The following is a 14,802-nucleotide window of genomic DNA, read 5'->3' as shown; positions in this document are numbered from 1 at the left end:
AAAAAAAATAACATTAACAATATGCAGTCGTGAAAGTCACGTGCTGAGTGGACTGAATATAAACACTGACACGGAAATAACGTGTTGATTTATTTACAAAGGGTAAGTGAATTGAGTAGGATTATGTCAAACATGTTTGTACGAGTTCGTAAGAGTTACAGAGTCATTGCACCCTACCGCTGTTGTTCTGTGTAGCAATTTGTACCTTCCTAAATGATTAGGTTGATTTTTTTCTTGTTATATCATTTGTTGAAAATGCTGAATAAACTCCGTGACTTTGATCAGTAGTTGCGCATCTGATGTAGTTGTTGTACATTTGACCTTTGCCGGTGGTGATTTGTCTCAGGGAGCGACACGCAGCCGAAGGTCACAAGTACAGTATCCTACTGTTACAGCAACTGGCTGGTTTACTTCTCTATTCCCCAGACGTTTCTATCACACCTCTTAAGTTTGGGATTGAACCAGTTGGACGTTGTAGCCTTTTAAGACCAGCACCGCCTCGCCCTATCCCGTTTCACTTTTTTGCGCCGAATTCTTTCCAAGCAAGGCTTTTTCAAGAATAATACCTCACGACCTGTGCCTGGTAAGGACAAACGGCCATCTGATCTACTATTGAAGGACATAAAAGTAATAAACAAAAGCAGATTAATACGGTGACCTTGCATGTTGAATTTATAAAACGAGTTGAATAAAGAAGTAAATGGCGAAGATCTGTCTCTTAAATAACGAGTGTAATAAATTCTATGAGAAAAAATATAACAGTAAGATTATTTTACCATGTTTTCTTCTTCTGCTAAAGCACGTGACATACTCTTTCTTTGCCTATATATAGACAAAGTCAATTTGATCCTGAATGTCGTCCGTCATGGAAAGAGCGTCAACGGCGGTTTATTGCACTGATGTAATATTAAAATATGCGCTAACGTTATTTCACCGTCATGACGTCAAACATATGATCCGTACTTTTGTTGATGGCTCGTCAAAGCATTTAAGACTATGTCTAACACTTACGAAGAAGTTTGTTGATTAAACTATGAAAACGATGATGTAATAAACCTCACAATTCAATAATTTTTCTCTCTACATTCATACTATGTGTTTCAGGTTCAACACATCTTTATCATTGCTGGATAAATTACCAAACATACGTTTTTTTTTTTTGTTTTTTTTTTTTTTTTTTGTTGTTGTTGTTGTTTGTTTGTTTGTTGTTGTTGTTTTTTTTGTTTTTTTTTGTTTTTTTTCTTCTGCTTTAAACTTGCATTTGATTTATTATGCTGTTTGCTCCTGAACCTGAGCAAAATATTGATCTCATGTAAAAAGCACTATCAGTTCAGAGTTTTTAAAGGTGTTACTCAGAAACATCATTTCCGTAGCAAAAATTGTTTGTTATTGAAATTTTTATGTACATCCATTTCTAATATTTATCAAATGATTTTCGTTTCTTTTGTTTCTTCATAAAAACCTATTTAAGTTAAGATCAATTATCGATAGAAAGAATAAAAACTGTTTCTGTTTTCCCATTTAAAGCTACGTAAAAACAAAAACTTTATAAAGTGACTGTCAATAATATTATCACAAAAAACGGATGCGTAACCAATTTTATAACAATACGAATCGATAGAGAACAATCAATCTGTACATTACTAATAATGGAACTTTAAGTGAAACCACTCCTTTAACCATCAAAGCAAATACAACTTATATATATGTATATATATATTCCAATATTTTAATAGCGGGATCATAAATGACAATTTCTTAAACGTGATGATAGCCGTGGGTTGTGAACTTGGAACTTGTGTCATGCATTATTGTACAAGTGTGATTTTATATTTCGTTCTTCTTTTTGGTGAGTTCAGAGCTTATTAGTTTCAATAAGTTATTTTAGACAAAAATCAGTATTTGGCTCGACAACTTTGACCATTTGGTTTAAAAGATGTATCTTTTCGTAGAATCTGTGAGAAACAAAGAACCTATCATGCATGAATATTTTAAAAAGAAACAGTACTAAATTATAAAAAGAAATATAGTGAATATTCTATCTCAAGAATAGCTCACTTATCAGCATAAGATATGTTTAGATTTGTTGGGCTCTCCAAATTGTTTCTTTTACAAAATGAACGTTTGGAATGTACTTTCCCTGTTGAACTTGTAACACCAATGGCACGTGATGATAAACCTTTTCCAACGGACTAAACAAATAAATGGCATTATTTTAAGTTAAAGCGATCTTCACTTACGGCAAGATAAAGAGAGACATTTGGCTATTGTCAACAGAATTGTTTTAATAAATTATAGTAAACAACAAACAGTATTGTTTTCCTTAAAGGCCATTTCACATATACACCAAACCGAAACCGAACAGAAAAAGAAACTGAATGCATTACGATCAATGAGGCATTTCACATAATATTATACGTAGAAACCGAACCAAAGCGTAAAACGAAACTGAAATAATAATATTATTTGTATCATGCTAGTCCTAGTCTTGTTAAGCACCAGTTTATTCTTGGAAGGTATGTATGATGTATTGTATTTGAAACTTTTCCAGCACAGTCACACTTCACCACAGGTTGGTAGATTAACACATTTTTCTTTAGAGGTTCAAATCAAAATTAGGTGTGTATATATGTGACACCTGATTCCGAAATAAAAAAAACTGCATTGGTTCAGACTCGGTCTCAGTTTGGTGTACATGTGAAATGGTGTCGAAATAAGTTCAAAACTTGCAGCACTTTTTCACGTTAGCAGTGACTATTTTTGATACAAGTTCTTAAGGATTTCAACACGTCTACTGTAATATATATTTATCACGTGATTTTTACACTTTTCTTATATTTAGTTTTATTTGGTTTTGTACGTGTAATCTGCAACGGAATTCCATGTACGTGTTCGTCGTCATTTTATATCTTTATATTAATTGCAGTGCTATGATATGAAAATTTGAATGAACATGCAATACAGTTAGGATATAATAAGTTCAATATTATCCATGTCATGAATTCCCAGTCCAATATTACCACTTTATATTTTAGCAGTGGCGTACTGTGGCATGTCTATATCTGCATGTAATTCTCGTGTGGCTATCGGTGTGTAACATTATCGTGTTTGCATTAACCTTAATTATAGGCTATAGCATTTATTTTTATCCATCGGTATTCAAGAAATTAGAAGTGTTAAAGACCCACCAATACCTAGTGGTCTACTTTTTCCTCTCACATGAACTTGGTGCAAATAATCGTGCATACTACTTTAAAGTTACTTTCCATAATATTGAAGTCATTTTCAACATTCAACAAAATGTTAGATCATGGTATCAGACTAGGCAATTTGCAGTTTTCATGTTTAAATTTCATTCCATTACTTTGTGACAGCTTATTTTCTATGGAGGACTTCAAATATAGTGAAATCGAAAGTAGACTGATATCCAAGAATGATATAATATATTTATGTAAATAATCCTTATTTTAAATCTCATTAAGATTTTGGTTAGAAAAAAAAACATTTTTCTAGAGGTCTACTGTGTTATTCATACAATCACTAAGTGTCGTCGACGACAGTTAGTCAAATTCCGTTAATATGTCAAAAAGTATACTTATTATAACCTTTATCAGTGCGTCAGGATTGAAAGTTATATAATTTGACCACCTTAATCAAAAATAACTGTTTTCTTCACCAAATTCAATCGAACTATGGAATGCACCTTTAATTGGATAATATATTTAGACATAAATACATTGTCTTAGCCCTATATCTGTTACTGTCAAGCTGTAAATAGATACTTGTTATTTCTCATTTGTTCATATAAAGATGTATAATTACCATCATGGAAAAACAAAAAATTACAGTTATTATGTGGTGTGTCTTTAAGGTAACTTAACAATAGCCACAGCTGACCTTGATATTTTATAGGAAAAATACAAGTATATATAACTCTCAAAATATACTAAGCATTTAGAATTGAAGCTCAAATAAGAGCTGGCAGTATTAGTGACAAACGCCCCCAAAGTGTGCCCAAAAATGCTACAGTTGTTCGGGCAAAATATGAAGCTAGCGTCTGGGTTTTGAGCATGACACACCAGCTCATCATAGGGAAGAATTGTGACAAGTAATTTCTGATGAATGGCAGAGTTATTGACCACACAAGAAAGATAAAATATTAAGTCTAAGTGTGACTTTTACTTTAAAGCTAGGGGTCTTAGGCTTGTGTGTGACACGTCATTTTAAAATCTCTCAATCGATGGAAGAGTTATGGAACGGATAAGAAACACACCATGTTAACTGTCAACCTCTAAATGTGATCTTGACCTTAGAGCTAGTGGCCTTTTTTGTTATGGGGAATATTTATGCCAAGTAATTTCGAAATTCCTTGATGAGTGACAGAGTGACGAACCGGACATGAAACAAACCCTATTAAACTTTGACTTGACTTCTAAGTGTAAACTTGATCTTGGAGATAGCGGTCTGGGTCTTGAGCGTAACACATTGCCTCATTATGGTAAACATTTATGCCAAGTTGTTTCAAAATCTTTCATGGATAACAGAGTTATATACCGGACACGAAGAATGTTCTTTTAACCTATGACTTCTATGTATGATCTTGACCTTTGAGCAAGGGATCTGGGTCTTGCGCATGATATATTGTCTGATTATGATTACCATTTATGCTAAGGTATTCCAAAATCCCTTCATCGATGGCACAAAAACAGATCCTGTTAACATTTGAACTCTAAGTCTGGGTCTTGCCCATGACACGTCGTCTCATTAAGATAAACATTTATCCTAGGTAATTTCAAAACCTCTTGATGAATTGCAAAGTTACGAACCGGACACGAAACAGACCCTATTAACGTTTGACTTCTAAGTGTGAAATTGACCTTGTAGCTAGGGGTCTGAGTATTACATACGAAACGTCGTCTCATTAAGGTTAATGTTTATGCCAAACTATTTCAAAATTCCTTCATGGATGGCAGAGTTACAGCCCGGACAAGAATTTACAAAATTACGGTCTGACGGACGGATGGACAACGCGATTTTAATATGCCCACCTTCGAGGCATAAACATCAAAGAACATACTGTAGTGTGAATAAGAAGTTATTTGCTGAAACATCGTTAAAAGATGGAAGCACTGATGACAAGGCTAATAGTGAATATTGCAGACTCGATTTGATGGAGACCGCATTAGCTTTAGTGTGTTTATTGTGTACACTAGTCAGCAGTGTACATGTATCTAGATAATTTGCAACCATGCTTTGCACGGAATGTCACGGATCAGATGTATTAAATCTAAAGTGGTAGTATATTCATGGCATGCTTTTCATACAAGAGAATTTTATGCTTATAAACAAATGTTCTTACTGTAGTGTATACGCAAACGACCGTGTCTCTCGTAGTAAGTGTTTCAAGGCTGATCACTACTAAGTAAAATGTAAGCCACCGCTGGTCTATTCACAAATAGTCCAAATATAAATAGTACTTTTCTGTTTTTCCTTTCCTGGTGCCTTTTCTCAACAGCAGTGTGCTTACTTTTACACTACCCCGTTTCAGTATGTATCACTCTGCATTCTATCGAAATCGGCATGTTACTATCACATGCTAGGTAAAAATGGCGGCGTAAGACTTTAATGTCTCGAAAAGAGAAAGTGAAAAAAGCGAAAAGTTTTAATAATTCAGCTGGTTGTATTCAACACGAACTGTAGTTTTCTTATATAAAAGTTAGCAGCCTCTTTTCTTTTTGTTTCTCTGAAGTAGCCATCTAGTTCTTTAAGGGCATATAGGTCTCTGAAAATCTGATATGCTAGAAAATGTCGAAAATAAATACAATTGGAATTATGAAATAAAAAACAGCCGGATTTAGTTGTGTTCAGCCTAAATACATATTTTTGTAATAAGTACCGTACTGTACGTCAGAAGAAATTGCCTCGCATTCAAATTTTCCGAGCGCTCTCAGTAACGGTATCAATACATGGAGGTCATAGGGGTCACCCGAGAAAATCGGATAGTGTTTAAAGTTTCAAGTTTATTAGCAATCGGCAAAACATTTGCCTTTGGCCATTTACAATAGTGATAACTTATGGCAAAGACAACAAATATATACACAAGACAATTTACAAAAAGCAAAAGCACATAAACGCACAAATACAATTAACGATCAGTAGACATATCAAAATCAGTTTTCAAGAGTATTTTTACGTAAGCATAGCGCTTCTTTCACAAATCTTGCAATATTTAGCAACCGTGTTCTATTTTGTGTTGACATTAATGCATTGAATTTTTGTATGCTAGGCCAGGAACATCGACCTAGATACTTTAATCTGACACAATGATACAGAGGGCAGCATAAGATAAAGTGGTATTCAGATTCTATCATATTTTGTGAACATAATTTGCATAATCTGTTTTGTCTGTCAACATTATTGTATCTACCTATTTCAATTTCTAAAGAGTGTGAAGATAATCGTATACATGTTAATTGTTTTCTTAATTTATCGTTTGCTATAACATCGAGAATATTTTCGAAACAAAAATCATTCTTATATTTACAATAATAATCTAATTTTGGCATAGAATTAATACAGTCCCTCCAGTCTTGGACAAATTGATCTCTTATCCTTAATTTAAACAAGTTGTCATAGTTCATACTTCTATCAAAATTGAGTCTAACATTTGCAAAACCAAGGTGATCAACAATTGAATTTAATCTACTTGCCCAGCAAACAGTAGTAACATTATTACATAAATCATTATACATTGAATACACAGGTGTGTTATTATTTTTCATCATCTTTATCCAAAATTTAATAGCCCTTTCCTTACAAATAACAGACAAAGGAAATCTACCAAGTTCGCCTAACACAGCATAATTTGGAGTTTGGTATTTTACACCAAGAATGTATTTACAAAAACGTATATGTAATTTATCAACATCTTTGTAATTATAAATACCCCATACTTCACAGCCATATGTTAAAATAGGAACGATCATTGAATCAAAAAGTGATAGCTTAGTTTTAATATCAAGTTGTAATTTATCAAATACACACAACAGATTATTGTACGCCCTAAGGGCTTGATCGTGTAATGCTCTAACCGCATTTGCCATATTTCCAGTGTACGTAAATTTAACACCAAGATATACAAAATTATCAACAATATCAACTTTTTCATTATTTATGTAAAATTCTGGATAAACATTTTTTTTCGTTTTTCAAAAACACAAATCTTAGTTTTATTCACATTGATTTTAAGTCCCCATTTTTCAGAATAATGATGCACAGCATCTATCTGAGCTTGTAAACTACCAGGATCAGTGGTAAACAGAACTATATCGTCGGCAAATAAAATCATATACATGGATAACAAATCATAATCTTTGTCAGTTAAGGTATTAAAATCAATATTTTCAACAATGTCATTGATGAACAATATGAAAAGTAAGGGTGACAATGGTTCGCCTTGTTTTAATCCAATTGTTACGTCAAAAAAGTTAGACATATTCATAGAACTATACATTTTAACACATGCTTGTACATTTTTATATATGCATTTTATCATATTGGTCATTTTACAACTAATTCCTGTTTGTATAAGTTTTGTCCACAGTGCATCTCTATTAACGGTATCAAAAGCTCTTTGATAGTCAATAAAGATGCACCACAGTTTAGACTTTTTTGATAACACTTTTTGTATAACAGCATGTAATATGAAAATAGCATCTGCCGTAGACCGACCATCACGAAAGCCATATTGGCTATCATTAAATATATGTTCACTTTCGCACCATTTATTGATACGGTTTCTTAATATCAACGAGAAAATTTTTCCAATAACATTTACTAAGGTAATTCCTCTGTAATTTGAGGGATATTTTTATCACCCTTTTTATAGATTGGACAGATGACACCCTTAGACCATGCCTCAGGATATATACAATTATCATAAATGTAGTTGAACATTGTACATAAAAATGGCGATATTACACTATTTGCATCTATAAAGAAATCAGAAACATTTTTATCCAAGTCACAGCTTTTATAACGATTCAGAAGACGTATAGTTTTTTCTACTTCTTCGATTGAAATAGTTCTATCAAGACATTCAATATAACAGGCTCATCACGTACATTGTTTATCACATCATCATTCACATGGTCCTGATTTTTATTGGATATATTTTCGAAATGATTTTTAAACTCCTCTAGACTAACACTGGAATCAAGACTATTAGTTGATTTATACTTTTTAACATACTTCCAGAATTTACGTGGTGCTTTTTTACTCAAATTAGCCATATTTGCTTTTTCTTTATTATAGAATTTATATTTAGCATCTCGTTTAACCTTTGAATATTCATTTCTACACTCAAGCATATATAATCTGTTTTCATCAGATTTTACAGTAGACAGTCGACGTTTAGCATCATAAAATTTATTCTTAGCAATTTTACAATCATAGTTAAACCATAGCGACTTCCGCTTCTTTGGTTTTGGACTATTACTGAAAGTTTTACCATAGCACGAATAAGAAATATCAAATACAGTATCTGAAAAACATTTCATACATTGATCGATATTATATTCTCCACTCAACAATTTATCGTTGATTTCTTGAAAAGTATCACATTTATTTTGTACGCTATTAATAAACTCATCTGTTCGGGACGTGTCCCATATAATTCTATCAAATTCAACGTATTCATTATAAATGACATTCATACAACAGCACAAAGAAAACGTCAAAGGACAATGATCAGAAAATTCATTTATATCAAATACACACATATTATTTACATTTTTATAACAATCAGGACTTGAAAGTACATAATCCACTAAGCTAGATACCGGTTTATTCCGGTATATAGTATTGTAAGTACACTTGCCCTCCTCTTTACGACCATTTAATATGATAAGATTATTCTCTTTACAAAGAGTCAAAAGTTTTGACCCGTAATTATTAAAACCATTATCAAGATTTTCACGGTCGGGTAAATCATACGCAGACACGGTTTCGGGAATATCAACGAATCGGTCTAAATTTAGGTCATCTATATAATCAGGGTCAGTGCGGGTACGACTATTTAGGTCACCAAGAACGTAAAGGTCACCTTTATCAGAATAGAGTCGTATATCCGAATTCAAAAGTTCAAAAAAGTCAACTTCATATAGCACCGAATTAACATTTCTATAGACCGCAGAATCCTCTGGTGGAATGTAGCAAATACAAAAATATGAATCTTTGCTGGATTCTAAAAACCCTTTATCCAATTTGAGCCAAATAATACCCCCATGGTCAATTTTATCAACACTGAAATGACTTTTATAACATGTTTTGTAATAAACAATTACGCCACCACTATAACGTCTAGCATTTTTATTAGATTTGGGGCGTGGACAATTTATACATTCATACCCATCAATATTAACATCTTTAAAAGAAGCGTTCCAAGTTTCAGTAAAAAGCAATACATCATAGTCACAAACAAATTTTAAAAAATCATTATCGTGTAATTTCGCAGAAATACCCTGCACATTCCACAATAAGAAAGTTAAATGTCCCTGATCTACTTCCTAAATCTCACTGAAGCCAGAGGATGACACAGTTTCTACAGTATACATTTTATTCTCTATATAGAGTTTGTCATGTGCCAGATATGCTGATTTTCCGGCCTTTTGGCTTTTATCATTGCCGGAAGTAGTAATTTTCTGCGATCCTGCACTGATTTTGTGAATTGGTCAGAAACGCTGATCTTCGGTTTTCGTAGGTTTGGCTGGCGGTTCATCTCCGCTCACAGTACTGGTCGCCCCGGTAGTCACGTCGGTCCTGGAAGAGGGTGGTGCCGACGAAGCACCGGAAGTGAGTGGCGCGCCAGACGAGGACTTAGCAGCCTCGTGGTACGCCTTCCATAGTTCCTGCGATCTTTGTTTCACCAAAAGTTTATCAGGGTAGTGGTTAAACATAACCACCACAGGGCGAGTTTTATCCTTGTTATACTTTGGGGAGAGTCTATGGGCTCTTTCAATTTTGATCGAGTCATGAGCATCAAGAATACCAAGGGTATCTCGCAAATAATCCAGGACAAAAGAAGCACAATTTTCAGTTTTTCTCAATTCATAAGTTTTTTGTTCAGGAAAACCATGAAACAGGAGATTGCATCGCATCGAACGTGATCTTAGATCATCGATATCATCAGACACCGATTTCAAAGATTGAAACTCTGCAGAAATAGAATTTATTTTTTCGCGTTCAGTTTGTAATGTTTTATCAAGTACCGATTGTCTAATTTTGATTTCGTCACTAGTTTGTGTGTCAAAAGCCCGGCTTGCCTCGATATCCGTCAATCTCGATTTTATATCAGTATTTGTCGATTCAAGGGAAGTAACTCGAACATCCATATTTGCGATTTTATTTGACAGTGTCGATAATTTGTTTTCAATAGAGTCTAATTTATTCAATCGAGTGTCAAAAGAATTCAGCCTTTCAACAACAAACTGTTGAAATTTCTCTGTTGAATTTTGAATTACAGACTGCTGGGACATCTGGGGGGAATATTGCGGCTGCTGCTGCGATTGATACTGCTGCATTGGTTGCTGCTGGAGCGGGGTGGGGGAGGGTGGAATGATCCTGGGGGTGGATTGTAGAAAGTGTCAGCTGGAGTCTGGTATGAGTTTAAGTTGCTCACATTTGCCATGTTCATTGGTTGTATATAGCCTTGAGATGACATGTTATTGCTATTTGTAGCAGTATCTACCAATGGCGATACTTTATCATTCGTGCGTTTCACGGGGGTGTCAGCTGAATTGTCAGGAGACGGTAACGCTCTCTTATTTTTATTTTTATTATTTTTCTTTGTAGAAGGCATTGATTATCAATTAAACTACTAGTATTATGTATATGTATACACTGATCACACTGGTATAGTTCGTAAATCCTAAAATTACTCCCATTCATCGAATACAGGGAAAGAAAATCCGCCTCAGGTCCTTAGGACAAAAGATATCTAAATTTATCACAAAAAGCACAGCTAAAAATAAATCCTTTGTTCACGTTTCGATAAATTTTGACAAATTTTCCATCAAATTCCTTCAATATCCTTCTATATCTCCATTAATTTCCAAATTCCAACCACAAATATACACTGTAAATATATTTACGTCCATTTTGGTATAACTTTTATAATAAACAACTCCTTAGAACTCAAGAAAAGTCAAGTTTTTTACGAGCCATTTGAAACACAACTTTCTTGCCATAAGCATACAGATTTCATTTAGTCGTAGTAATGAGCATATAATAGGCATTTTAAGGGGACGCATATTGCTACATTCACAGTTCATATAGCAATGCGGAAGGGGTGCATATTCAAGAAATCGATGGTGGGAAAATAAAAAACATATTCCTAAACTGATATAATACTGATGGACACCTGTAATATTCAGTATTTTGTGGATAAGGATGTGGTACTATGAATGTAATAGGAAAACAGAGGTCTTTGTGAAAGTACATTCAACACAAAATATTAAGCTTTTGTATAAGGAAAAAACAGGTTTTTTACAATAACAGTGTTCCAAATAATGTTGAAGGGATGAGATTTTCTTTCTAACACACCAGGTTTGCTTAAACATGTAAAAATTTAACGCCACGTCTGTTCATCTCGGGATGGACGCCATATTTGTCATTGATAAAAAATGTAAACAAAAAAATCAGAGTGGGATTAGCATTGCAAGGGCATAACATGACATTCTACACAATGAATACCTTAGAACAGATATCTAAGATGCTACACAGGTCAGGCGGGTTAAATGCATAATGTCGATCACTTGAAATTCATCTTGAAAAGGTGGTTAATTTTAGTTTGTTTACATGGTTTTTAATTTTCCCACGACTTCTCGGCGATTCACTGCAAATGTATTACTGCGCCGGACGAAAGGTAACTCTAATAAACAACGGGAGAAAACTTAGGTGTCAGCACGTGTACGATTTTTAAAAAAAACATGTCGATGATTATAATTTCTTATCAAATAATGAATCCTATTCAGATATTCGTCTTTAATACTAGAAAATTATTAACTTCTGTGGACATTTGTCAAATAATATTACTTACAGTGGACTACTTTGCGCATCAAACTGGTTTCCGCTTCAGTTGTGAGGCACTTCCGTTATACTTTTTGACAACAATAACAAAACACAAAATGAATCAATAAAGTCACTTATAAACCGACTGCTACTTAAATCAGTGTAAGTAAAGTTGTTGTTACAACATTATACATGTTCGTTACGTTATGAGATAAAGTTTATCTTGAACTGCATAATCCATTAATTACGTTTAGATGATATTGCATTTACAACTTATTTGACCCCGTTTTTTTACGTGAATGACAGCATTCTCGTGCAACTCGTGCAAACAGAATTATGAAAAGTATGGTGGAGAATTCAAGGACAAATTATAAATGACATTAAAGTGAGGATAACTGTATATTCGTCCAGTTTTGATCATTGACATTCCTGCTGTTTATTAGTAACTTTTGTGAACAAGATTAGAATGTTGCTTTTGCACATATACACATTGATTGGACCTCTCAACCAAATTTCATACCTTATTTTTGGGATTTTTAAGACAATACAATTCAAAAGTTTGTTGAATGTGTTTTGATATTTAAGTGCATTGTAGTTCATGAATACCAAGTTATAAATTAATAATGGCAACATTTCTAGGCCTTTATTGTAAGCCACTAGACTTCTGTAACGATAAATGTTTAATGTATTAAGGGGAATATACTCTTTTAGTTTTGTAATGTGGCATTCCTTGACCACCGTATCTTTTCTTATGCACTACTTTGTAAACAAACTAAATAATGTGTTTTAGCTCACATATGCGAAATGAAAAGCAAGACAGTGAACTTATTTCACATTCTTTCTTTAAATTAGAATCTGTAGGACATTGATAAATGTTTGGACAAAGTGAAGCACTATTATTTTCGCACCAAAAAGTCTTAATTGTTGACTTTGAATGTACACAAGAAGTCTTATGTAATTCAACAATAACTTTCTTGTTCCAGTTTTTCTCATTTTTATTTTAGTGAGCAATCCTTTGTGTACTTATAACAGTTGAAACAGTATTCATTTCATTTACCAAAACCTTGTACTTTTTTTGCAGGTAAATTTTATAATACCCCACCCACTTTTTTCTAATTTCAAAGTATGCGTCCCCTTAACAATGTCTAAAACAACGAGTTTCAAAATAAGATACATTGATATTCCTGTCGGAGCGAGAGAATGTCAGTCATTTCTCCGCAAATACACCGACATTCAGTCACGTGATTTCTCACACTTGTTTATATAAGAAACAAGTACGAAAATTGCTGCAACATGCAGCAACTTGAAGGAATGTCCGCGTAGTACAGATAGAATTTTTTCTATTGGGGTTTTATTAATGCTGGCGAAAAAACGATGACGATTACATAGAGGGTATTGGTATTGTTTTCTTCATCTCTTCCTTAGCTAAGAGAATAGCTTACGAATACGCAACAATGAATATTGACTAAACAGTTCACTACTATAAGAACTTTTACCACTATATACAGTTACATACTTATCAACTGGTATTTTGGAAGGACAAGTAGTCAATGTTTCGCAAACACATAAATACCTAATTTAAAATAGCAAAATAATCAAAGTATAAACTAGAAATACCCGGTATAAGACACAGTCTATGGATGTTTGCTCCAGGCAATTATATAGTTTGGTGTATTTCTGTTGTTGCACATGACCATAAAATTTATAATGATAATATCTTGTCAAAACAATACGCTGTCCCGTGCCACGAAGATATACATGTATACAAGAAAAAGGTTGCTACTTGACCAAAATGACACTTTTAAACAATAAAGTTTTGACATCTGTCATAAAAACAAAGAATTGAAAGAATTGCAGCTTATACATAATTAGATATTTTACACTATTTTTTTCGTTGATTTGGTCTTAAATTACAAAAGTTATTAAATTTCTGTATTAAATCTTCATCGTATATTCATCGTCATTTTTTTATTCAGATTATTATTATTATTTATTTTACAGAAGAATTATATTGATTTTCAGCCGCACAGCATATCCCCTATCCCTATCGCAAAAAATAAATGTGGCAAATAACAATGCCTACAATATAATCAATCAATATTTAAAATAAAACTAAAAATAAGAATATTACACACAAAAAAGGTAAACTTCATTCTGGCGCATTTGTAACGCTGCGCGTGTTACGTGAAGTTTCTTTGAGGAATATTTTTTGCTCAAAGTCAGTTTTCAAGCCCGCTTAAATTGAGGGAATTAGCAAAAGCCAGTTTCTGTTTCTTCTTTTATTCAGTTTTCAACAACAATATATGGATGTCCACATAACAACACTAATTTCTAAAAACACAACAGTAATCAAAACTTTCTAATTATCTAGTCGAATATCTCGACATGAAACACAGAATTATATGTCCTTCTTATTTCGTAGATAAAATTCTTCTGACTTTCTGTTATCATTGACTTTTATGAGGTTCATGACAACAATAAAATTAACCAATGATATTGCAGGAAACCTACATGTCCCCTATCAACAAATCTCGCATTCCACGATACCTAGTGAGATTTCACGCGGCCAGGTACCTTTGTCTGCGTGTCAAAAGATTATTATCTTACTAAACAGATATAAAGATTATGTAATAAAATGCAATAAGTATATTAACAGACATTTAAAAGCAATTGCTTTGACACTACAAGATTTTATCAATTCTAGTAAGAAATAAAACATTTTATAATAACAGC

The 14,802-nt window shown here is 33.3% G+C and overlaps 1 protein-coding gene across 1 annotated transcript in view; it reads right to left on the bottom strand.

Annotated features, from left to right (window-relative positions):
• The window catches only part of LOC123540439 (phosducin-like protein 3), a 478,889-nt gene that overhangs the window by 203,477 nt on the left and 260,610 nt on the right, over window positions 1–14,802 (bottom strand). The gene's annotated exons all lie outside the window — the stretch shown is intronic.

This window comes from Mercenaria mercenaria, chromosome 16 (genome assembly GCF_021730395.1).
Source record: "Mercenaria mercenaria strain notata chromosome 16, MADL_Memer_1, whole genome shotgun sequence".
In the NCBI taxonomy this organism is placed as follows: Eukaryota; Metazoa; Mollusca; class Bivalvia; order Venerida; family Veneridae; genus Mercenaria; species Mercenaria mercenaria.
The sequence above is the reverse complement of the archived record's forward strand: the minus strand, read 5'-3'. Positions and strand labels throughout refer to the sequence as shown.